General features: G+C 35.6%; 1 long non-coding RNA gene across 3 annotated transcripts; it reads right to left on the bottom strand.

The window, feature by feature from the left end:
* Window positions 1-2,252: 2,252 nt before the first annotated feature.
* LOC124887620 lies at window positions 2,253-25,502 on the bottom strand. 3 transcript variants are annotated; one of them, XR_007045388.1, is made up of 3 exons: window positions 25,176-25,501; window positions 19,394-19,716; window positions 2,253-2,313 (listed from the first exon to the last, which is right to left on the bottom strand). It is a non-coding gene; the product is annotated as an uncharacterized LOC124887620 (long non-coding RNA). The 3 variants fall into 3 exon arrangements; XR_007045389.1 differs by lacking the exon at window positions 2,253-2,313 and adding an exon at window positions 9,234-9,299; XR_007045387.1 differs by lacking the exon at window positions 2,253-2,313 and having other exon boundaries at window positions 17,286-19,716; window positions 25,176-25,502.
* Window positions 25,503-27,716: the final 2,214 nt, after the last annotated feature.

Here is a 27,716-nt window from a genome sequence, read left to right as displayed (position 1 = left end):
TGTTAGGGGGTTTTGAATTAGAGTCTTAGACTCAAATGAGATGGTAGACCCATCCCTTAGATATCATATTTCTTGCTCGAAGGTAAGAAATAAGCTGACCCCTAAGTGCTGAAGCACTACCCCTCCATTCTAGGACGGGCTCATTCAGAAACTGAAACTAGATAATTTTGTTTCTGCATTTGACTGAGTCATACAAGGAGTGAAGCCAATCCATTTCGAGAATGACATCAAAATTTGTCATCTCTAATTCGACTAAGTCTACTGAAGTGACTTCCTGAGATACCATAATCGGATAGTTCCTATATACCCGCTGAGCTATGACAGATTTACCCACTGGGGTAGAGACTAAGAAAGTCTCTGCTAGGATTTTGGGACTGACTCCAAAGTAAACAACTATACAAGAAGTAACAAAGGACAAAAGAGCTCTTGGGTCTAGCAAAGCATAAACATGTAAATGATAAACTTGTAATGTACCAGTGACCATATTAGGAGAACTCTCCTGATCTTGTCAGGACAAAAGTACGTAGAGTCTGTTTGGGCGCTACCCACTAGTGGAACTAGATGCGGCACCTACTAATTTGAACGATCGGACTGAGCTGGAGGACGGTTATGATGACTTTGAGAACCCACCTGAGGATACTATCTGACCCTGTGGCCTAGCTTGCAACACTCGAAACACACATCACTGCCAGCTATGTAGATACCCTGGTGGTTTCTGCCATACTTTTGACAAAGGGGATTGGTTCGGGCACTGCTAACACTACCTTGGGGTTTAGGGCCTGACACCTTATCTCAATTGCCATCTTTGAAATTTGGCATAGGAGCAATAGCTGAGGATGGAGCTAGAATTGAGGATTTTAGGTGGAACTGAGAACGATTCCCACCCTCTGAATTAGGCTGAATGAAGTTGATACTACCTATTCTAGCTTTTTTGTTCTCCCTCTCCTTTTCTTTATTCTTAGCCTCCTCTATCTTCTAAGCATGGACCATGAGCCTGGGTATGTATATCACCTTAATCAACATTACGGTCCTACATTCCTTAACCATACTATTAGACACGCCAAAAACAAACTTACTCATCTTAGATCTACTATCTACTACCACATGAGGAGCGTATCTGGATAATTGAGTAAACTTAAGAGAATACTCTTGCCTCATCATATTTCCACGCTTCATATTTATAAACTCCAAAACCTTTGCTTCCCCCAACTTTAGCGGGAAGAACCTATCCAAAAAAGCAACAACAAACTTCTCCCATTCTATGGACCCTGTATTTGTGACCCTTTTCGCTTTCCACTATTTAAACCATGAGTGTGCCATATCCTATAACTGATATGAAGCTAACTCGACACTTTCACTAGCTGTCACCCCCATAATATCTATAACTTTCTACACCTGATCAAGAAATTCCTAGGGTTCCTCATCTGATTTAGACCCAATAAAAGATGGAGGGTTCATTCAGGTAAAAGCCTGAATCTTAGCAGTACCAGTATTAGCCAGTGGGTTGGCTGGAGCAACAGCTGAATGTTTATTCTAGGCTGCCACAGAATGAACTAGGGTGGTGAAAACTGCTCTAAACTCAGCGTGGGAAACATGTTGGTCCAGAGGATCTGGCTGGATAGGCTAGGGTTCTGGATGGTCTCCCATTTCTCTTCCCTTAGTCCTCTTTGGAGGCATGTTCTATGAATGGAAGAGAAACTTGGATTAGATAGAGAGTTTAACTGGAGCTCATTCTAACTTACACGATATGAGTATTGAAAGAAGGGAAACTTTTCCTAAAACATGTCGTAGCCGTCTGTCCATAAGTGTGGCACTCTACACACCCATGCATAAAATTATACTAGATGTGACTTTTATACTTCCTGGGACTCTAGTGAACCTTAGGCTCTGATACCAAGTTTGTTATGCCTCGAGTCTGTACCCCGGACGCTACAAGTGCTCATAATATTGAAGGACCACAAGCTAACCCATGACTGATACCTGCTGAAATAATTAAATAGCAATATTATAAATATGTGGAAATTAGGGAAAAACTTACCATAAGGCTCAATACTAAAATAAAACTGAATTCGGTATAACAATACCCAAACTGAAACATTTGTCTGAAAATACTCTAGTTTGAAAAGCTTCTACTGTCTGAATCATGGAGTTGATGGGACACGACCCCAACTAACTCCAACTACTGAAAACTATACTGATAAACCTAAATACTAAAGAAAATAATCATGTGTATGAACTATGAAGACTCACTACTAACTCTGACTACTGAAGATCTGAACTGCTAAGGGTTCTTAGGAGATCGTGCATCTGAACCTATAATATAAGACATCACAGTGTAAGAGAAAAGTATGTGTCAGTACTTGAATATACTGGTATGCAAAGTAAAGTAAGCTGAAGTGCATGGGTTCATATGCATGAACAATACTAACTGAATGAGAGTACATGTATGAATATGTATACTGTAACTGAGATCGTGATAACACTAAATACTGAGCTATGGATTACTGATTTACTATTATTTGAGGTTACTAATACTGTGTAACTGATAGATGAATGACTGTATCTGACAGTCCTAATTCTGTTTCATGTTGCTGAGTTCTATACTGAACTAAGTGACTATGTTTGACAGTACTGAATTAGTAAAACTTAACTAAGTTTTATACTGAGACTGAATTTGAAGCTGAGAATGTAAGAGGTAATCATCTAATTGAAATGCCCCTTCTAAATAGATTGGGGTCCAACCTGTAACCCCAGTTGGAAGGGTGTCAATGTCGTTCCATGGATAGAGTCAAGCTGTAATTTAACCCTCTTCGATAAGAAGCTCTTTTGTCAACTCTCACTGACAGTAAAACTTATGTGAGATATATCAACCCTAATTTGGTCGGAAGATATCTTAGCCTACGCTAGCTATGTAGTTCTGTAACGCAGAGATTGCTACAAGGGTCAAACCCTCTGCTAGCAGAAATGCCCCCATCCCTGGGTTAAGTTAGTGCTGAACCATACTCCTAATTAAATAGACACTGAACTGATTTTCTAGTTCATATTAGGCTTGACTGAACTGTTACTGAGCTTACTGAGTTCCGTTGACTGATACAGTACTACTGAATTCTATTAGCTAACTCAGCTTACTGAGGTCCAAACTGAATACTGAACTAGATCGGACTAATGCTGAGTCTACTGAGTTGTTTCCTGAGTACTATAACTGACTTAGAGTACTACTGATCGTGACATGACTGAGATTATTCTATAATTGACACTGGATCTAGGTAAACAGCTAAATTGTCAGGCATTAAATACCCCCAGGACTCGATAACATGAAAAGTAAAGAATCACATAACCTTGCATAGCATACAAATACACTCTTGTTCATAATGCATCTATAGAGGCATTTTGTCAATCACTTGCATGGTATGAACTAGTCCATATACTAGCATGATATCATCTTATTACTGCATTCACATGAGCAGTACATCAAGCACTTGGATGGCATAGTATGTGCACATAATACTAAACAACATTTGAGCATCATGATTCAATTCCAAATTCACAATTCCATGGGTTTCAACATGAATTCACATGATAAATCATGCAAATCAAATAATTCTTGATCAAACTTGTAATAAATCATGAACTAAAAAACCCAATTAAATAGTACTTATGAATACACTTTAATTCCAAATCATTGAAATCATGAAATCGATCTACTTGAAGTTTAAAAGTGTTTCTTGGACTCCAAGGGTGGAAGGAACCCTTAGATGAACATTTCACATAGCTTGGTTTTCAAATTCTTGAAGAATAATGGAGAAATCTTGAGCCTTGGCTTTGAAATTAAATCACCTAGGGTTTTTGTTCTTGAGCAATTTGAGAGAAAGGGAGTGTATTTTTCTTAATGTGGACTGAATCTCGTGTTTTAGGGCTGAATAGGAGTAGGAAAAAGATCCAAATACTCCTAAGGATGCGGCTTTTTAATGATTAAAAATCAAACTGTCGATGCACAGACCCAAGCACCACCTCATTGGCATCAATGTGATGGCCAACACGCCACGTCGAGTCCACGTCGGTTTACTAGAATTTACACCGAGCTGAGGGAAAAATTATCTTTCTACGCGATGGACGATGCGACACGTCGAGATCATATCGACTTAGTGTTTTGGTCATCTGAACATGGTCTAAACGAGGTCTGAAAAATCCAAAACTTTTTTGGGAGCACCTAGTGACATTCTTGATCATGAATCAATCTAGAGGTCGATACTTAAGGTCATAAGAGTCGTGAAATAGAGTTGCCAACTTACAAAGGCCAAAATAATACTAAGTCTGAATATATAGCTAGAATTTTCTAAGTCTGGGACCCCTTAGCAAGCTTAAAAGACTGAGTTGAGCTTAGGATTTTGTGGGGTCTTACAGAAGGAAAGATATATAGTAATATACAAGGAAAAGTAATATGTATATATATATACCGTAGTACCATATTTTCATATAACTAGATATATATATATATATATATATATATATATATATATATATATATATATATATATATATAAATGAGAATATATATTTACATATAAACATGAGGTCATCTCAAAGCATAACCTATACATCATATTCTTATTTAAGACATCATTATAATACTTATTAGGATTTAAATACTATCATACTTGGGGTTTCTAATCCATATGGCTAGATATGAATTAATCTTGCATAATAATGCAATCATAAGATAGGAGAGGCCAAAAATGTACCTTAAATCGTGATACCGAATCAAGGACCAATCTGTAATAAGCTATCCATAATAATGATCATAACAATGATAACAACAATATCAATAACGACGTGAATAACTGGCTACTCTGGGAAACCAAATACCTCACTGAGCCTATGCATACCCCTACCGCCCTAGACTCGGAAGGTTCAATCAACACACAACAACATAGAGCATATTCTTCACCCATATCCACGTAACCGTCCCATACTGGCTAATAGACATAGGTGCATACTGGTGATAGGCGATACACATGCAGGGATGAATGCAAGGTACACAATTAATATCATAACTCAGCATAACTATCATTATCATGATCATTATTATTGCAATTAACCTCCAACCTTGTTGGGTATCAACGTATCATCATAATATCCGCTAGCCCTGTCGGGTATAAATATAATCACAATCCATCCTCCGGCCTTTTTGGGTATCAATATCATCATAATATTATTCTCTAGCCTTGCCGAGTGTCAATATAATCACAATAGTTTCCTCCGGCCTTGCCGGGTATCAATATCATCACAATAGTAACCTCCATCTTTGCCAGGTATCAATATCATCACAATAACCATTACAGAATAACATATACTAATATAATCATAAACATAATCATATCACCATATAGTATCTATCTAGAAATTTCCTAACTACTCATTATTAGCTAATCAATGCTATTAGTAATGAAACTACTAGGTCGCTCGTCTTCACACGACCTCTAGTTATTTGTCTAAACATTATACTTATTCAGGGGATAACAACTAACCATTATATACTAAATAGCCAACATTTAACATCTAACCAAGGTTCATCACTAGATCATAATCACAATTTATCCACCATTCATTTTTATCAACTACTCATCCTATATCTGTTAATCATTATTAGACAACACATTACTATTTATCACCAAACCATCTTTTATTAACTAACATCATTCATTAACTAACCATCGTTAACCAACTAATCCTTTTTTAACTATTCATTAATCAATCATTTAGGAAATATTCTGCGTTATTAACTAAACACCTCTTTATTACCGACATTAGTTATTATCTAGCCTCATCAATATATAACCCCTCATTGGACAACTAATTGACATTATAAACTTAGTCATCAATAACACTAATCTTCACCTATGCTAAACCAGACATCATCATTAGCCATGCATCAACCATCGATAGCTACCATATTTCAACTAAGCAAGACTCATTAACTAATACATTTGATTCCTAGCCACCAAGTGCTATAGTCTCCTACAAGAGAACTAATTACCACATAGCGTAACCCTCAGTTAAGCAGAACAATCATAAGATCATATTTAATCTAGGATCACATAAGTTTTCAATATAATAATCATGAATATACCAAATATATGCATGCCATCACCAGTATTCAATCAATAAAGTTGTAAGAAACACACCACATTTTCCTCCATTCCATATCGGAGAGATGAATACACAAACATATACATATTTATATTCATAAACTGTAATCACATTATTTATAATGATAAATACTTCTCAACTATTCAATCACTATCATAACACTGCCTCTGGTCCATTAATTTATTTGAAATAATCACAATATCATAATCATGGCTTTAGGACCACACAAATCAAGAATTCATATCAATTATCATATTTATAAGCCTTAGCATATCCCTAATCATCTTACATATAGGAGGCATAATATTGATAAGCATGGCATCATCTCTCACATAAGTGGCATCTCACATCTAAGAGGAATAATATAGATAGACATGTATTTGTGTATAGGATATCATATATCAATAGCTCATACATCATAACAATGAGGAATATCACTTCTCTAGGTCAATTTACATATCCAAGAGGAACATCATCTCTATAGGACCAACAATCATAACTAAAGTAAATAGCAAATCTATAGGCCAATTATCAAGTCTAAGAAGAAATAACATCACTATAGGCCAATCATCAAGTCTAAGAGGAAATAACAACTCTATAGGACAATCATCAAGTCTAAGAGGAAATAACATATCTAAAGTCCAACCATCAAGTCTAAGAGGAAATAACAACTTTATAGGACAATTATCAAGTCTAAGAGGAAATAGCATCTCTATAGTACAATCATCAAGTCTAAGAGGAAATAATATCTCTATAGGCCACATAACGTATCGAAGAGAAATATCATCTCTAAATGCCCAATATCACTTCCACAAGGAGTATCATAATCATAACTCCAAATCCATAATTTGGGAACATCAATACAAGTGACCAAGTTATGATGTAACTTTATTCAAACGTTTCCTAGCCTCATCTATTTCTAATATCCACAACTAAGTCCACAGGACTTAACACAAGCTTAGGCCTAAGTGGGCCAAATGATCCCACATCTAATCCACAATTTCCATAATTAGGCATACTATACCCCAATCTAGGCTAAGGTATCTAGTTTATCTTCTAGATGTCAAGTAAGCCATATTCAAGCCTAAGATAGAAACTTTAACTAGAAATACGGGCACTTAAGTCAACTCTAGCCAACTTAAGATTTCAAGACTACCACACTAGACCAACAAAGCTAAATATACAAATAATGCTTCAAATGCTAAAATCATATTCCAAACATAGCATTATATTATATCCATGCTATAACTAATATAAACTAATGAGAAGGCAATATAATTTTACAAAGTTATAAACATACTATCTTACGGGTCCAAGACCCTCATCTAATTTCCAAGGCATCAAAAATCAAGCCTAAGCTATCTTACTCACAATCAATCCTAACATTCATATCCACACGAAATACATATCATACATCATCTATGAAGGAAAGTGGACAGGAGCCTACCTCAAGGCTAAACCGCAAAACCTCACTTCATGCACCACATGATCACCTTCACTTTACAATCCTTAAAATGCCATCACACTATCAAAATCATAATCTACCCATTAATATGAGTCTAATGATACCCATATTTCACTACTATGCTCTGGATCCAAATATGAAACCAAAACTCCAAGTGTGTCTTACATACGGAAAATGAGTTTCCAAGGCCAACCCAATGTTCACAAGTGAACAAGGAATCATAACCCTCAAAGAATGGGTGAAAACTAAGCATACTTTGGGCTAAAATCAAATCCTAAGCTAAATTGGGTTTTTGGGTCCAAATAAAGAAATTCAAGCATGAATTCAAATTCTTACCTTAATCTTGAAGATAATTGTGATAAAACATGATAATAAGCTCCCAAGTCAGCCCCCATGAGAAATTTTTAGTTATTGAAAATATACTTGATAACGCTCAAACTACACCTCTCAATAAGAATGTAAGCGATCATTGTCAATATAAAACCCAACTAGGTTGGGGTCAAATCCCACAGGGAGTATGTTGTGAACTCAAGTCATTTGCAATTTAATCCACTAGTAGTTTAATGTTTCCTAAAATGGGGGGTTTGAGTTTAACAATTAATTATTGGTCACTTTAATTTCAGTGTTTGTAATCAAGAGTTTATGAAATAACCAGAATTATGTTCACTAGGGCTTTCGGTACTTGACAGATGATAATAGTGGTTCAAGATTCTCACGTTAGGTAGGACACCAAGTTATCTTTATCGAAGTTATGCTTAAATGTGTCTCGACCTATTTAAGTATTTATTACCTAATCCTCTCGGACTTAGGGAATTTCCAAGTCCTTTTTAATAATTCACTTCCCACTATATTTGATTTATTTCTCATGCAAATCAAAGCAGGTGTTGTCTATTATTTGAAACCAACAAACTTTAATTAAAACCTCAAAATTATCAAGAAATCCTACCACCTTTCGAATCCCATAATTTAGGTTAATGGAATTTAGCCACTCATAATGCAAAAATCGAAACAACGAGTTCTATTCATGCTTTGAAAGTTAAAATTACCATAAGAAGAATAATAACTAGTGAGTCGCAGATTAGATCACAAAGGAAATCCCAAAATAATGATAATAATCTCTTCAAAGTATTTTCTTTTTCAAGCCAAAAATAGAGAGAGAAATATCTAAGTATATTGTCAAAACTCACTGTGTCGAATCAGAAAACCCTAAAACAAAGCTTTTAAATAGTTCACCCTAATTGTGGAAACAAAATAATAAAATTTAGATATACCTCGGATTAGGTGACGACATTTATGTTAGCCTATCAGGAGGCTGAATACTTGTCACAAATATCATCAGCTTCTTCTTTAGTTTTGGCTCTTCCTACTTAAGGCTGACGACAATCTTGATACCTTATCAACTCCTTGATGACCTATCATAAAATGTCGCCAAGGCTCTGCTTCAGTTCTTCAGTGCTGCCTTACGTTGACGACATTCTTGATAGCTTATCAGACCCTTGACGAGTTATCACAAAATATCATCAAAGACTTTATCTTAGGCCAATTCTCTGTCTACAGATGACAATGACCTTGATAGCTTATCACAAGGCTGATAATTTATCATAAATGTCGTCAACCATACTTTTCTTCAGATTTCAATTTCTTTGCTTCTATTTTTGTTGGCTCTATATCATATTAGCTTCTACTGTAAAATCAAACATAAACCAATCAAAAATGACAAAAGTTGCTTAAGACTTTGCAATTATTCTTAGTCAAAAGCCTCAAATGTGTTACCGTTAGCTCACACATCAACACCCTCAACTTAAAACAATTGCTTGTCCTTAAGTAACTCAGCACAACTAAGAGAATACAAAGTACATTTGGCAGTCAATCATCCATATTATCTTAGAACACTTTCACCATCTCCAAGGTCACTCAATTCAAGAACAATGAAGAACACAAATGAACACAAAGGGATCCATATACGACATCAATTTAACTATAACAACCATGCATAGACCAATATTACACTACCCGAATAAGTTAGTAACTAGCAATGTAAGCAGTGTGCCATTAAAGCAAAGAAATACCCCTTATCTCATATCAGGAATTATATATGTAACTATGGAGATAATCAAAACACTTACTCTCAGAATAAAGTTCCAATCAGTGTATGAAAAGTACCATAGGCTTGCCCTTATTTGCATTACCCAGATCTTTAGATAGGTCCGTTAGGATCACTATAGGACTTCTCTTAGGCTTGTAATATAGGCTAGGGGCTGGTAGGATACTCGATGGTATTTAAAGTGACTAAGCCTCCCTGAAACTAGACTAGATTTTTGGGGTTTCACTTGTTATCTCTTTTTACTCTTCTCTTTCCTTGATCACACTTATTCAGGCTGAGTGCAGTTTTTATCACAATCACTTATTATTTTTCATAATTTTTCTTTTTTTTTCTTTTTTTCTCCATACCTAGCTTTGTATTCTTTTCTTTTATGCTACCTCTCTTTATACTCATTCTATATGACGTACCTCTATGATAGCCACCATCAACTTAGGCCATTTGCCTAGGTCAAGGTGCACATTGTCCAAGGAGAACAATGGCCAAATTAGGTTCATTATGATCTAAATGAGAAAATGATAGGTATCATACAAAGAAATAGGTTAATTAAGCTCAAAACAGGGATCAAGGGATACTATGCACACAGGTAAGGTCATTTAGGCGAAAGTGAGCTAAAATCAAAACGGCCTATAATCCTTTCATAACCCCTATCATTCAATCTAGATAAGACCAACTGGGTAAGTTCTGGCTTCAGCATACAGAGGGAACTAAGTAGTTTCTCACACACACATGGCCCACAAGTATATCACAAGCTATGACTCATTCAGTTCATGCAACTTTTTAGCAATAATTACTATATTATTAGAACTAATGCCATATAAAGATGCACAGTGGTTACACTTGAATGCAAATCACACTATTAAAGAATTAGACCACTTGAAGAGGTGTACAAAAGTCACAAAAAAAATTAAACTGCCTCAAGTATAAGTACTTTTCCTAGCTAGCTACAAAATTTTACAACAACAATTTACTCCATACCCTCAACTTAAAATCAAAGAAAATCTAAACTTAGGGTTAGAGTATACCTGGACTGGATCATTCCCAGGGGTCATGGTTCCCTAACCCTACTGCTGCATCTCCATTAGGAGACTCGCTCTGTTCTGGTGCAGCTAGTCTTTCTGTCTCTGAAGGCCTACTAGTAAAGTCACCTGCTGCTCTCGCTCGGATGGCTACCTCTCATCTCTCATCATCAACTAGAGACTCGATCCTTGCCCTCTCTAGCTCCTCCTTTTTCTTCTTCTTTCTTGCCCCCTTTTCTATTATTCTTTCTTTATCACTGTTGGGCTTCTCTCTCTTCTCTTTTCCTTTTTTCTTACCTTTCTTCTTTTTTTTCTTTACCGGTCCCTCGGTGATATCAAACAATGGGATTTCTCCCTTTGACTCCTTTACTGTCAGCTCTAATGACACCATAAATTGATGTTGCTATAACTTTATAACCTCTGCCTTCACCTTGGCCAATTCTTACCTAAGTAGTGACATCTCTGGGTATGACCTCTCCTTTGACCATGCATTAAAGCGATTCTCCAATTCATCAATCCATCCCGACAGGGACTTGTAAGGCTCAAGTGCAGCCTTAACTTTTTTTTCAACTGTAACTGCGAATTGCTTGGCAAAGAGTTTAAGCTGAGCCTTGCACCACTTGGACTAATTTTCTACTCTCTTGAAATTCATAAGAGTAAAGGCAAATTCTATTGTAGGCATAATAGTTGGAGGATTTGACTCAGTTCTAGGCACTGATGATTCTGCCATTGTTATGGATATTGGTGGTATAGCTTCAGAATTTGACATCTCTGCATTAGGCACTGAACTAGTACCTATGACTGGTGGATCAGTGGGAATCTTTGCACCCCTGTCAAGCATTAGACCTCGCGACCTGAATTTTTATCTCTTCTAACTTGACAATCGTAGGCACATTGGGTGCCCTACACAACTTTGTAATTAAATAAGGGAAGTGATATGCTGTATTAGACCTCGCGACCCAAATTTTTATCTCTTCGACAATAATCTCTCCAAAATTTAATTTGAGGTTAGCCACAAAACTTGAGATTAATATTTCTCTGTCATCCCCGAGAATATTATCACTATCTGTGGGCATTAACCAAGTACGAATACAACCCTACCAAAATCTTACCTCTGCAGTCAGTGAGGCTTTGAATATTCTTTCACCTGGGTTGGTCAGCTATTCCTATTCCTCATCTACTATAAGTGTGGCTAACCAAGTCTGTTGATTTTTGGGATGCTTTAACCGGGTATAGAAAGTGGGTGAAGAGGTCTGAGGAGTGAAATTTGGGCCATGAAGGAACATACTGATTGTTGCTTTAGAAACATCCACCATTACGCCCCGTACTGGAACTTTGTCCAACAAAGGTTGGTCAGCTGCTTTTTGTCCTTCTTTGCACATGTTTTATAACCAAGCTTGGTAGTTCGCATAGAATTCCCTAACTAGTGTAGGGCAGAATGCATTTCCTCCTTATGTAGTCCATCCTAACTCATAGCCATGAAGTTTTTGCTCCATCTCTGGGTACCTGCTCAACCCCTTAGTGATGATTTTCTTCTCCTCAAAGGCTGGCCTCTTGACAGCTCTTTTGTTATTTCTATGTAGCCCATCAAAAAAGATTTTCTAAGCTTTGGGAATCATCCATATAGTGCCATCTCGGATTTCAGGATTCTTGTATTTGACCATAGTTCCCCAAATCAGAGAGTCATTATCATTTTGTGGCTTAGCAGAAGGGGACTCAGTTGTTGGTCCCTCAAACTCATGATCGTCAGACTTAGGTTGCTCTGAATCATGCTCTTCAGATGAAGCATGTCATACTCTTGTTGCTCAGAGGCCGTCTATTCAAAAGCTGTATGCTCAGATGTTGTTGGTTCATTGTCACTTTCTTCACTCTCCTCCACCTCAACTGGTGGGGGTGGTAGAGTCTTTTTAGGGCTTTGCTTCTTCTTTTGATTCCTGAGTAGAGGCTCTTCCTCTTCATAATTAGACTCCTCATCAATGATTCTCTAGGGTACAGTCTTCTATTGTTCCTTCTTTGTAAGTTTGGGACTCTTTCTTTTAGGTTCCATTTCAAGACCTAATGGGAGCCTTCAATGTGATTACACAAACAAGAGGAAGTAAGAAGAAGTTCTTGATTTTAATTGCAAACCCATAGACACCCAAAAACTTGCTTTTGTTTTAGTTGGAAAGTCTTTGAAAAGGGAGGAAAATAAACCAATGATGGAAAGAAAATAACTTAAAGAAAATAAAAACTTAAGCCGGAAGGTTGAAAGGCCACGTTTTGGGCCAGGTCAGATATTTTTAATTTGGCCCAGAGTGTCAGCTAAATTTTGGGGCTTTGGTGACTACATTACTGAGAAGTCGTCACGAGTGTGATAGCTTATCACAAATGTCATCAGCCTTATTAGAACCTTCTTCAGAGCTGACATCCCTGATGACAAAGCTGACAGCTTATCACAGTCGTGATAGCCCATCAAAAAATGTCGTCAGGAGCACTTGACTGAATACAATTGACTCTACCTTCTTTGAATTAAACCCTAACTATAAAAAAATTTTTACTGGAATATAAAAATTTTGGGTTGCCTTCCAATTGCGCCTGATTTACTGCTGCGGCACGACTTGGTTATGTTGACTACTCAGACTTTGCCAAGACAACCTATTGATACCCTTTTATCATTTTCATAGAATACGTCAATGATTCAGAAAATACTCATCTCTTTTTGTTGAGTCATAGATGAGTGTATTTTGAAGCATGCTTCTTTGTCATTGAGCCGGAACGTTAGGTCGTTCAACTCCATGTCTACTAGTACTCTCCCAGTTGCAAGTAATGGCCTACCCAAGATAATGGGCACTTTGAAATCCATCTCGCAATCTAGGACTACAAAATCAGTAGGCAGAATAAAATCGACCACCTTTACCAAAACATCATGTAATATGCCCACAGGCCGTTTCACAGACCTATCTGCCATCACCAACCGCATATTTGTTTGGGTAGGATTCCCCAAACCTAGTTTCTTATACACAAATGGTGGCATTAGGTTTATACTGGCTCCCAAATGACATAGTTCTTTTGTGAATTTCAGGGAACCAATAGTACACAGGATAGTAAACGCTCCCAGATCTTTCTTTTTCTGAACTAAAGACCTTGTAGAGATAGCACCACAATGAAGGAGATTCTCCTCCAGCTCATGGATAACCTTCCATTTCTTAGTCACAACGTCTTTCATGAATTTTACGTATCCTGGAATTTTCTCAGGTGCCTCAACCAAAGGCACATTTATTGTAAATTGCTTGAGCATTGCCATGAATTTGTTGAATCTTGCATCGTTCATTTTTTTCTTAAATCATTGAGGAAAGGGAGGTGGTGGTATTGGGATAGATTTCAGCATTACCTCCTTTTCCTTCTCTTTACTTTTCTCTGGAGCATTATCAGAATTATCTAGCTTCTCCGACTCCACTAGATCACCTCCTTCCGATTCATCAAAAACTACCTCATCATTTATAGATTTGCTTACAAAAGGGCTAGGTAACATCTTACCACTTTTAGTAGTAATAGCATGCCATGCATGAGCCATAATTCTACCAATTCTGGACCGTATCACTCGATAACATTTATCTCTTCCTCTAGTTGAATATTATGGAAAATTTGCTCATCTGCTGCTCCAACTATTTGATTGTGGTAGAGTGGGAGTGCACCAACTGACTGATAGATATCAGATCAGTCTTCATGGTGGTTACACTAGAGTTGGTTGCCTCCACTCCCTTCAACAACTTAGCCATCGTGTCCTTTAAGGACATTTTTTCAGAACTTATTGAACCAGCCTCATGATTTCCAGGAGGAACATATAGCCCACTCCTGTCATTGTTATTCCTCCAATTTCCCTGATCCCTATCTTTATAACCAAGCTTATCATAGTAAGTCTGACCTTGATTCCTTTGGCTACTGCCTCGAAATCCCCTGATTATTAACATAGTTTGCTTGTTCATCAGCATCAGCATCAACTCTATCTAAGATCCCACAATATTTTCCTTTTCAATCTTTCCTGATAGCAAGTTCTTGATCAGCAAGTCCATCTACTTCTTAAGGTGAGCCATGTCTTGGTCATGCTCATCTTATTTTCTGCGTTGTTCTATAGTAATACCTACATAAGCAGCGGGGCTAGCTACCACAGAGTCTCTGGTATGCCATGCCCGACTCTATTTGGTCATTCTGTCCAGCATATCTGAAGCCTCTAGGAATGTAATATCAACAAATGAACCACCAACGATATTATCTATAATTGGCTTTGTAATAGAGTTAAGGGCCCTGTACAAAGTCTCCATCAAATTTCTGTCCATCATGTTGTGGTTCGGACACTGTGTCAGGTTCTTCTTGAATCTCTCCCAAGTGTCAGGCAAGGCTTTAGTCAGGAGCTAACTAAAGTTGCTGATCTCATCCCACAACTGTACCCTCCTTGAAGGCGGAAAGAACTTTTCTAGGAAAGCTTCTTTCAACTTCTTCCAATTGGCTATAAAATCGGGTGTCAGCTCATTTAGCCATAATGTTGCCTCCCTAGACAGAGAAAATGGGAACAATCTCAATCTGATAGCGTTCTGGCCCACTCTTGGATTATCAAAAGATTTACAGATGGTGACAAAATTCACCAGATGCAAGTTCTGGTCATCCCCAGGAAGGCCACCAAACAATCCCTTCAAATTGAGGAGTTGGATCATTGTACTCGTAATGTTAAACTTGGCCCCAGGTTCCAATGGTGGAGGAATGATTGCACCCGTTGCACCTGCCCCATCCATGCCATCATTATCATCATTGGGATCATACTGGACCGGATGGTACTCTTGCCTTTCTCGGAATGGACGGTTCCTGTTAACATTACCTCATAATAGTGCAGCTATCTGCTCTGAACACCTTGGGTTACCAGGATTCACCAACTTCTCATCTCCAAAATATTCATCCTCAAGGTTTGGATGTTGTGCCCATTGCCCGACATTTTGCACATTCACCTGAGATCTAGCTAAGGCTGCTAGTCTGTCAGCCTTTTGTTGTTCTGCTATTCTTCCAATTTGTTGCGATTCTGGATTGAGTGGTAAAAATGGTTCTCCAGAACTTCTGGTTCTTGGCATACACTGTAAAGATCTTGCAAATAAACAAAAACAACAAATAAACTCAAAACTAGGAAACTTAACTAACAGTTAATTTGTGCATACAAACTACTGTTTACAACCGTATTCCCCGACAACGGCGCCATTTTTGATAACGCTGAAACTACACCTCTTAATGAGAATGTAAGCAATCATTGTCAATATAAAACTCAACTAGGTTGGGGTCGAATCCCACAGGGAATATGGTCTGAACTCATGTCATTTGCGATTTAATCCACTGATAGTTTAATGTATCCTGAAATGGGGGGTTTGAGTTTAACAAGTAATTATTGGTCACTTCAATTTCAGTGTTTGTAATCAAGAGTTCATCCAATAACAAGAATTATGTTCACTAGGGCTTCCAGTACTTGACAGATGCTAATAGTGGTTCAAGATTCTCATGGTAGGTAGGACAACAAGCTATCTTTATTGAAGTTATGCTTAAATGTCTCTCAACCAATTTAAGCATTTAATTACCTAATTCTCTCGGACTTAGGGCATTTATATTCACTTCCCAAATTTTACCTCAGGTTAACTAACCTTGTTATAGCGCTGATCATTAAATGGAGTTTTTCCAAGTCCCTGTTGATAATTTATTTCCCACTATATTTGATCTCTTTCTCAAGCAAATCAAAGCAGGTGTTGTCTATTGTTTTCAACCAACAACCTTTAACTAAAACCTCAAAATTATCAAGAAATCCTACCACCTTTAGAATCTTGAATACTCAACACCTTATCAAGACCTAACCCTAGATCCCATAATTCAGGTGAATGAAATTTAGCCACTCAAAGTGCTACAATCGAAACAACGAGTTGTATTCACACTTTGAAAGTTAAAATTACCATAAGAAGAATAATAACTAGTGAATCGCAGATTAGATCACAAAGGAAATCCCAAAATAATGATAATAATCTATTCAAAGTATTTGCTTTTTCAAGCCAAAAGTAGAGAGAGAAAATATCAAAGTATATTGTCAAAACTCAATATGTCGACTCAAAAACCCTAAAACAATGATTTTAAATAGTTCACCCTAATTATGGAAACAAAATAATAAAATTCAGAAATCTCTTGGATCAGGTGACGACATTTGTGACAGCCTATCAGGAGGCTGACGACTTATCATAAATGTCATCAGCTTCTTCTTTAGTTTTGGCTCTTCCTACTTAAGGCTGATGACAATCTTGATGACTTATCAACTCCTTGATGACCTATCACAAAATATCGTCAAGGCTCTGCTTCAGTACTTTAGTGCTGCCTTAGGTTGACGACATTCTTAACAGCTTATCAGACCCTTGACGACTTATCACAAAATGTCGTCACAGACTTCAACTTAGGCCAATTCTCTATCTATGGCTGACGATGACCTTGATAGCTTATCACAAGGCTGACGACTTATCACAAATGTTGTCAACCACACTTTTCTTCTGATTTCAACTTCTTTTCTTCTATTCTTATTCGTTCTCTATCATATCAGCTTCTACTGCAAAATCAAACATAAACCAATAAAAAAAGATAAAAGTTGCTTAAGACTTCACAATTATTCTTAGTTAAAAGCCTCAAATGTGTTAGTGTTAGCTCACACATCAATACTACAAACCAACTCAGAATCTTACCACGATATGTATGAAAAAAATAAAGAACTCCAAAGAATGACGCATAGCCTCCCGAAGATTGGAAATGGCCATCAATGTTTTGACCCGCAGGACTCTATTAGAAACTTGCTCTTGTACCAATAATACTAGTAAAACCTAGGCTCTGATACTAATTTGTCACATCCCAAATTTTGAGTCATGATGGCACCTACCATAACCCACTAGTAGGTAAGCCGACACCATAACCCGGAGCTAATGCAATGGGTTACCTTGGTAGAAACATCCAACATGGACCCTATGTAGCAACACAATATAACAACAACATTCTACAAACAAAATGACTAACATTCGAATACCAATACCATGGCCTAGTAGTATAAGTACAAGAGCAACTCTAAATCTGACAACAAAAATTAGAATTTGAAGTCTAGAAACTTAAATAGTCTTATACAACTGTCTTGAGTACAAAAGACAAGTAAAGAAAGAATAAAAAGAGGGAAACTCAAACTCCAAGATCTCGCCCTATCCCCTGATGATCAACACAACACGATCTCGACTCAACAGTGGAAACTAGAACTCAGGTTTGCACCAAAAAGGTACATAAATGCAGTATGAGTACCAAAACACGGGTACTCATTACGCATCATCGGCTGACTGAGCTCAAATATGATATAAAGATGAGATAAAGTAAGAAAATGATCTTAATGTCAAGGGGTAGGATCGAACCTGAATCTACTTTAATACTACTGTAAGAACATCTATACTACTAAAGCAATAACATGACATCCTATTTCAAAATACTCCATAATCACCATAACAACTGAGAATCATTTTGAAAGCGTACAGTTATATACACAATATCAAAACATCTACTTTATATAATCATCATTAACCATCTTTAGACCATAAACACAAGAACTTACCACAACGTCCACTATCGGGAAGTACACGAAAGAGAGCACAACAAAGAACGCATCACAACATCCCATACCACCGAAGAATATATAAAAGAACATCAAACAAGAACTCATCACAACATCCTATACCACCGGAGAGTACACCAAAGAATACAACCAATAATACAATAAAGCACAACTACTCCATCAATTTAACAAAAATCGCAGGTAGCATAACCCCGCCATGGGTCATTACCGAAATCCACTTCCAATTACCCATACCTTAATTCAACATAAAGAAAGCAACATTGTCATAGCATAGGTTTGTAATCATTAATTCTATAATTCATTGATAAATACTGCGAAGTCCACACTACTTAACCTTATTTTTCCAAAAGTCAAAAGATTACAAGTCTTAAAATCACTAGTAATCAAATTGGGGAAAAACTACAAGACACCCATAGTATAGGTTATTCAACTATCATAAGGCCATTCTTTAACTAGGATCATCATTACATGAGTTATCAACTAAGCCATCTCAACTTCACATGTTAGGAGATAATTTAACTAACCATCACGCAATACTAGATCCATCATCACTAAGCATGTCACAAACTTAAGGACTAGTTTCCATATTTTAATCAAGTAAAGTCCACCAACTAGTTTACTAGGTTTCGAGGTTTCAAATAATAATCATATACTTTAGAAGTAGCTAGTTATCACATAAGCCACCTTACTAGGCAAGATTTCATAGTATAACCTCTTATTCAAGTCAAGTATATATATAGGTTAGCCCTTGAATTTTTTATGAAAGTTTACACATAACGCTAAGCCTTAACTTAATATTAGACATAAATTTCCCCTAGTAGCTAATTTAGCATCAACAAGGGTCACACCTCTTATATAGTTATTTGGAACAAGAAATGAATAATAATTTACCAGGAGAGACCTCATAATTCAAGCATATAGGTGGTTGGCCCCATATGGCCTAAACTTACAAATATCAATACATATAAGTAAATTTGGCCCACACAGCATCATTATGTTCTTACCTCTTTCGGATTCATCAGGCATCATCACAATATTGACATATTTCTCTGAATTCATCGGGATTATCATAATATCACACATTCCTCTAGAATTGAACCGGGCATCATCATAATATAACATATTCCTCCAAATTCACCGAGCATCATCAAAATATCACATATTCCTCCGAACTCGAATCGGGCATCATCATAATATCACATATTCCTTCGGACTCGAATCGGGTATCTTTATAATATCACATATTCCTCCAGATTCACTGGGCATCATCATAATATCATATATTTCTCCAGACTCAAACTGGGCATCATCATACTATCACATATTCCTATAGAGTCAAACCGAGCATCATTATACTATCACATATTTTTCTAGATACAACAACATACGTCCACATGCATAGCCAAACCAATAACCAAATACTCAAGCTCGCAATACATAAAAAAAAAGGGATGTGGGATAACACTTGACATTTTACCTTACTAATAAGCTTCACACGTAATGTGAGCATCAATAAGAGCATGAGTATTTACCAAACATTCACAATAATCACTTAACAAGGTTATTCAAGTCATGATAATAAGAAAATATGATAATCGAGTGCAACCATCCCAACTTCTATACATATACATATAGCTTGGACAATCACTACGTATCTAGGTCGCTAAGCATTTACTTTGTTCAAGCTTAAGGTGGGTCAATTCCCACTTCTAAATCCCGAGAATACCAAGCTTACTAAAATATGTCTAGCATCTACCCAAAATTAGGCTAAGTCATCCATACCTCACCATAAAGTCTTACCAATCTTTTCTAAATCTATAGGGAAAGTCTCTTCAAGAATCCTTCCTAAGTAAACCCAACACCAAGGTCATCTCCTACCTAGGAATTATATAGGTTAATACAGTCCTACAGATAGAGAAGTATACTATTCATGTCTACTTAGGACAACTATAGTATTCTCACACTATTCATGAGACCACAATTAAGCTAACCAAGGTCCTAAAGTAAGTGTCAAATATCATACCTTACAAATCCATGGACTATAACAATTAATAAATCCCAAGTTCACTAATTAATCAACTATCGTCTAAATTCCCCACCCAATCTCGCAAGATATTAATGATTATATTATAAACAAGCTCAATCTGGACCACGAGTAAGCCTAACCTACCTTGAATCCAAGCAAATCATGAACCAACGAGTTTTTCCTTTCCTTTTTGAGAAGCTTTCTCTTCCACAAGCAATGCTATCAACAATATAATCTAATCATTACAACAAGAATAAAAATACCCATTATAGCACCATTGTGCCATGGGTTTCAAAATGACATCAAACCTCAAGTGGGTCCCACCTTTGGAAAATGAGTTGCTGATACCAACCCATAGTCTAAATATTATTAGGGAGCTAATAACCCTCAAGAAATTTAAGTAAATCAATCATATTTTTGGATACAATTGAACGTCAAAGACTTAGGATTTTTTGGTCTAGAAATCAAGAAATTAATATCAAATTTGAAAAAATCTTACCTTAGATTTGTAGAAGAAAAATTAGATTAACACAAGTTGCTAAGCTTCTAATCAATCGACAAGACTCATTTTTTCTGTCAACAAATATTTATGGCTTTTAGGGTTTTGAAAATGCTGAAAATATCTCAAAAATTGGCCAAAGGGCCTTTTTATACGAGTTCAAATGGGTCAGTAGGGTCAAAACTTGTTTTTGACCTACCAGACTCATTCAGACTCTGTTTTTCACAAACGAACTATGTAACCCTACTAAATTTGATATTTTAGATACATTGGTGAAGTTAGATTTGCCATCCGAGGTCATTTAAGCTACTTGTTGGTCCCACACCCATATATTTCAACTTTTGACTTTTTGACTAATGGGTCAAATTAGCTTGGGTGCTGTGGGATCCGAACCAAAAGTCTACCTATCGTAAAATCAATATTACATAGCTACTGATGTAGTCAAAATTTGTATCTGAAATTGTTTTGGTAAAGTTTTTGTTTAGAGGCCATTTGGAATCGACGAAGACTTCAAATTGGAAAAGTGGTTCTAAAAACCAAACAAACTGTCATGTAACCGACTTATCGATTCCACCAAGTAACTAATGACTTGTGACGGCTATGAAGGAGCTCTATAAGCAAAGATAAGCAAAACACAGCTAATGGCCTGGAGGTTCATTACAAATACACACTTGAATTTATTTTTGGTTAGAAATGATATAAATACCAAGTTCTTTATCAACTACAGTATATGAAGGACTTTGTTGAGTGTCAACGCCTTTCCTTATGTTATCTTCAAGAAAATTTTTCTTGTTCCTTCAACCTTTGCTATTGTGGAGTTATCCATATAAATCTTCTCCTCATCTTGAGCCGAATCATAAGAACCAAAAAACTCCTTGTTGGCACATATGTAGCATGTGGCACTGGAATCAATCCATCACTCTTTAGGATTACCCACCAAGTTACATTCTAAGAGCATGGATCATAGATCATCCACTTTATTTTTTGATTCAGCCATGTTGGCTTGATCCTTCTTCTTGACTTTCTTTGGGGCCCGATAATCTATGGATTTATGGCCAGCCTTGCCATAATTAAAGCAATTTTCTTTGAACTTTTTATTTAGAGGATTGCTTTGTTGTTCAAATGTTTTCTTTTATTTCTTTAAGTTATTAGGGTCATCTTCATCAAGATTTGCTCCACTAATTACAGAATTCCCTTTTTCATCTACTTTGTTATCTTCTTCAGTATGTAACCTCACGATGAGGCCTTCAACAGAAATTTTCTTTTCTTTATGCTTCTAGTAATTTTTAAAGTTGTTCCACAAAGGTGACAACTTTTCTATTATAGCCACTACTTTGAAAGCCTTATTCACAATCAAACCTACAACAAAGATTATATGATTGTTAAAAAGAACTTTAATATGTTCAAGTAAGGTACTCACTATGTTTATACCTTCTGCTAGGAGATCATGGATGATCACTTACAGTTGTTGCACTTGAGAGATGATATTCTTACGGTTTGTCATCTTAAATACAAGAAATTTTGCAAGAAGAACTATTTAGTTCCAGCATCCCCAGTTTTATATCTTAATTCCGATGCATCCCATAATTTTTTCAAGGTTTTTAGACCGCTGTACACATTGTACAGATACTCTTGAAGACTACTTAGTATATATTTCTTACATGAAAAGTTTGAGCCTTTTCTTGCCTGCATTACTATAAAACGTTCCTTGTTCGGTATCTCTTAGGGAAATTGTTTAACATTTTCAAAGATAAACCTTTAAAAACTTAGAGTCGTCTAATAGAAGAACATCTTTTGCTACCAACGTTTGAAATTCACACCTGGAAACATTTTGAATTTTTTTGTTGGTGCCATAGTGAGCGCGACACTCGTATGGCTTATTGTAGCAACAGTTGTAGTTGCTATACTTGTCTTTTTACCATTTTAATGACTTTCAACAGGCATTTTTTCTGTCACAAAAAGACAACCAATTTAGTATGTCAGAAGAATACTAACTATAAAGTTTTAAAAACTCTAAGCACCAACTTGTTTCTAGTTTAACAGTGAAGTTTTTATGTTTTTCAAATCGTCAATCGAATGAACTTTAACTTGTGGTAAAATTTTTATATCTTTAAATCACTATTAAGTTCAAACAGAGTAGAAATTCAAATTCTTTAATCTTTAGAAGCATAAAAATACAGAGATTTCAATGAATCAGTGAAGTATTTATATTCTGCAAACCAAATTCCCAAACTGATTTCTCGGTTAAGTTTTTATATTCTATCTGTATTGATTAATCATGTGTTTCAAGGCATCCCTATACATCTATTATCAAAACTCAATCCTCCTAAAGGGGTACTAAGGCATTTACATAGCATCTTTGCTAAGTTTTTCCGGAAGAACACCACGGATAAGAAGAGTAGACATTGTGTGAGTTGGGACACTTTATGCTTACCTAAATTAGAAGGAGGTGTTGGTTTTAGGTCTCTTTTTGATGTTTCTAATGTTCTTTTTTGTAAAATTTTGTGGAACTTGAGGAGTAGACCTTCACAATTGGGAGCTTTTATGACCAACAAATATTGCAAAAAAGCTTCATCCAGTATTGACCTAATGTAGGGGAGATTCCCCTATATGGAAAAAGCTAAGATTTGACAGAGAGCTCATAGAGCATCAAATTTGGTGGAAGATTGAGAATGGGAATTCTAGTTTTTGGTATGACTTTTGGACTACAATGGGAGCATTATATCACATTATCGCAGATATAGGGGATGGGGAAATTGAAGTTAGGAATTTTACAACTGTAAATAGGTGGAATGAGCAAAGGTTGAGTAAATTTTTCCCTAAAGAGAACGTAGATTTCATCATTAAAAATATCTGATCTCCAATGCAAATAGATAATCTAGATAAATAGTGTGGATGCTTGAACCTAGTGGAATTTTCTCAGTCAAGAGTGTGTGTGAGTATACTATACAAAAGGATCAGAAAGAAGACATATTTTAATATTTATGGAGTGATAAGCTGCCTTTTAAAATATCTTTTTTCACTTGGAGAATGTGGAAATTCAGGGTGCCAGTGGATAAAATAGTGCAACACATGGGTGTTAACATGGTTTCTAGGTGTTGGTGTTGCACTAATGGTTACTAATGTTGCAGGTATATACATTGAAGGCTTACAGTTATCACAAGTGATCATTAAATGGTGACCAAGAAAATGTTGTTCAAACTTAAAGCTACTTATGAGAGCTATATCACCTATAATTATTTGGAACCTATGGAAGAGAAGGAATAGATTAAAGCATTGAAAGACATCATCATTTACTCATTTAGTTTTCAAGGTCAACGCTAACCTATGAAGACTCGGGAGAATTCTACATCCAAAAATACATGATTTCCCAATACACTGGTAAAATATTATGGTATATTAAGAGAACCTTAAAGCCAAACTGTTTCATCTTCCAATTTGCTGGAAACCACTGGAAGGATGTCTAAAATACAACACTGATGGTATATCAAGAGGCAATCCATGTAGGAGCACCTGCAATTTCTTCTTGAGGAACTTTGCAGGTGATTTAATATATGCTCAAGGGGAAAAAATTCAGGAAAGCACAATTCTAGAAGCAGAAGCCATGGCAATAAAAAAGGCTCTAGCACACTGTGTGACAAAAGGGATTACTAAAGTTAGTCTGGAAATGGATTCACTAATGATGATTAAAATTCTTACAAAAATGTGATTACCTTGGAATATTATTGGGATCGTGGAAGCAGTACAGAAATATTTAGAACTATGTCAGGTTCACATCCAACATGTATACAAAAAGGGTAATTATTTGGTTGATTGCTAGCCAATTTAGCTTTTGATAATACAGGTAGACTTGTCTTTAATTTCTTCTCAGAATTACCAAGTCATGCCAGAAAGATTTTGAATCTAGATAAGCATCAAGTGCCAAATTTAAGAATTCGTACTAAGGAAATAGTTAGATATAAGGATGGGTGTTAAGGATCCGTCACAACAATTATAAGATGAGTTCAAGCATTTTTATTTTCTTGATGTAGATTAGTATTTCTAGTACCTTTGTAGAGGAACAATTCATTTCAAAAACCCAATTCATAAGGGCATTTATAGATCTAAAGTCATTGTACTTGAGCGAAGAATTATAGAAGACATGATTATAAGTCTTGGTACAGATTCAAACTTCTTTGAGTCGTCACAGATGCAAGTCAAACCTATAGGAAAACACACAGATATAAAGATAAATATTTGCAAAGGGAAAGCCAACTTATACCTGGAAAAAAACTCCAAAAATCTATTTGAAGCAGGTTGTGGTCGGTTAATAAGAAGCTCGCCGGAAGTCTTTCGCTCCAGGAGCTCATCACCAAACATTTTTGTTGCTAAAAATATCGGTAGGAAAGCCAAGAAAGAAAAATAATATGGGAAAGGAGCTTACATTTGTTTCACAGCAGGTCATCACTTTCCTATTTGCTCAAATGATGGAAGATGATGGAGAGGAATTAGCAGAGCTTCTGATTCATTTGCCTCTTCATTTTCTTACTTTTTGTATTATTATTTCCAAGGAAATGTATCGATTGGGATGCTCTTTTTTTTATGGACATGGTTTTATTTTCTTGTTTAAATAAATAAAATTGGGCCCTTAGGGTCCATATTCAATTAAAAAAAGGAAGTTTTTATATTCTACCAACCAAGGGAGTAACAAATCACAAGACATTAGTCTTTCCAAAATCAGTCTCAATATAGATTACAAAATACTTTCTTTATAAATGGTGAAAATTTTTTCCTTTCCACCAATCAAGCAAAAAAATAAATATTTATTTTTCAATAATTTCCTTAAGATTGTTGTTTTTTTCGAATTTAGTAAAGTCTTTATTTTTTAACAAGAACTTCAAATACATGTTCAAATAATAATATGAACAATTAAATGAAGTTTAAACTCTATAATTAGAACTTTGAAATTTTAACAATAAGTTTAATCCCACTTATGAACAACAAAAAATGAAGATCATACTATTTTTGTGAAAATTAAAATAATAAAATATTACGAACTTCAATACAAGTTCAACCAAGTTACGAACTATCAAAATAAAGTTTCAGAAACTTCAAACACAAGTTCATACAGTTGAAGAACTATCAATATAAAGTTCAAACTATTTTCTGGAAAAATAGTAAAACCAACTTTAAGAAAACAAGATTAAAAAAAAAGATTCAAGCCATCGAATTCACGGTGTGTCCTTAAGGAAATTATTTCCTCAAGTATCCAAGATTATGAAATATATTCTCCCAGTGTAAAATAAATCACTTCGACAGAATAATGGTACCTCAAATTCTGTCGAACTACGAACACACTTAATGGTAGTAAATCACACTAGAGTTTTTCATAAAAGCGGAGTATGTAACCTCACGATGAGGTCTTCAACTAATATTTTATTTTCTTTATGCTTCAAGTAATTTTTAAAGTCCTTCCACAAAGGTGACAAGTTCTCTATTATAGCCGCTACTTAGAAAGCCTCATTCACAATCATACCTACAACAAAGGTTTTATAATTATCAAGAACACCTTCAATATGTTCAAGAAAGGTATTCACTATGTTTATAACTTATATTAGGAGATCATGGATGATCACTTGTAGTTCTGGCACTTGAGAGATGATAGTCTTACGGTCTATCATCTTAAATTTATGAAATTTTGCAATAATGAACTTTTTAGCTCCAGTATCCTCAAAATTATACTTTCGTTCCAAAGCATCCCACAATTATTTCAAGGTTTTTAGACCGTTGTACACATTGTATAGGTCCTCTTGGAGAACACTCAGTATACAATTCTTACATAAAAGGTCTGAGTCTTTTCATGCCTCCATTACCATAAAACGTTCCTTGTCCAATGTCTTTTCGAGCAATTCTATAATATTTTCAGAGATGAACCTTTAAAAATTTAAGAGTCGTCAAATAGAAGAATATCTTTTATTGCCAATGTTTGAAATTCACATCCTAAAAGTTTTTAAATTTTTTTGCTGGTGCCATAGCGGGCGCAAAACTAGTAGACTTATCGTAGAAATAGTTGTTGCTGCTACTTTTGTAATTCCATCATTTGCATGACTTTCAATAGGAAATTTTGATGTCACAAAAAGACAACCAATTTAGTATACCAGAAGAATACTAACTATAAAGTTTTAAAAACTCTAAACACCAACTTGCTTCTAGTTTAACGGTGAAGTTTTTATGTTCTTCTAATCGTCAACAAAATGAACTTTAACTTGTGATACAATTTTTGTATCTTTAAATCAATATTAATTTCAAACAAATTAGAAAGTCAAAATTTTTAATATTTAGAAACACAAAAATACAGAGAGTTTAACGAATCAGTGAAGTATTTATATTCTTCAAACTTAATTTTCACACTAATTTTTTTGTGAATTTGTATATTCTTCCAACCAAGGGAGTAAAAAATCACAAGACTTTAGTCTCTACAAAATCAGTCCCAATATAGATTACAAAAGAACTTTTTTATAAATGGTGAATTTTTGTTTCTTTCCACCAATCAAGAAAAAAATTATTTTTTTCCAATAATTTCCTAAGATTGTTGTTTTTCTCGGATTTAGTAAAATATGTATTCTTTAACAAGAACTTCAAATACATATTCAAATAATAATATAAACAATCAAATGACATTTAAGATCTGTATTACAACTTTGAACTTTTAACAATAAGTTCAACCAAACTTATGAATAACCAAAAATGAAGTTCATAATATTTTCTTGAAAATTAAAAAAATAAAATGTTACGAACTTCAACAAAAGTTCAACGAACTTAT

Source organism: Capsicum annuum, chromosome 10 (assembly GCF_002878395.1).
Source record: "Capsicum annuum cultivar UCD-10X-F1 chromosome 10, UCD10Xv1.1, whole genome shotgun sequence".
In the NCBI taxonomy this organism is placed as follows: domain Eukaryota; kingdom Viridiplantae; phylum Streptophyta; class Magnoliopsida; order Solanales; family Solanaceae; genus Capsicum; species Capsicum annuum.
This window is presented reverse-complemented; position numbering and strand designations above follow the sequence as displayed.